Raw genomic sequence first — 518 nt, 5'->3', positions numbered from 1 at the left:
CGATTAGTCTCCTATACTCATTTGATATATATATATTCATGATTCTCTTTTTTATTATGTAAACTAAAGAGAATATACGGAGCATTTTAAGTCAACGGGAATTTTATTTTCATGTATGTTGAGGCGAGAAATAAGAGAAAAGAAGGATTTTTATAAACTCCGGTTACCTGCATGTCTAGCGAGGTAGGTCGGTATAGGCAGCTGATGATGTAATGAGGGACATTTGCTCCCAGTGCAGATTAAGCGTCCTCCCTCCCTTGTTTCCTCCCCCCCCCCAAAAAAAAAGAAAAGGAACATGGACGACGATGACTGGACTTTTACATATTTTATAGTTAGTGACAGACAACTTTACTCAGCTGAGGGGAACCTCGCCGTTGAAGTCTTAACGACATCGAAATCTTGAAAGTTACATTGCCCGTTTCGAATACTTTTGCGTTGCTTGGAGGAACCAGAGACATCTATGTTTCATCATAATTCCAATGGGATCGCCGAAGATTATAATCTTAATTTTTGACCCT

Source organism: Oratosquilla oratoria, chromosome 40 (assembly GCF_046742065.1).
Source record: "Oratosquilla oratoria isolate Oo_2021 chromosome 40, ASM4674206v1, whole genome shotgun sequence".
NCBI lineage: Eukaryota > Metazoa > Arthropoda > Malacostraca > Stomatopoda > Squillidae > Oratosquilla > Oratosquilla oratoria.
Note: the sequence above shows the minus strand (reverse complement) of the source record.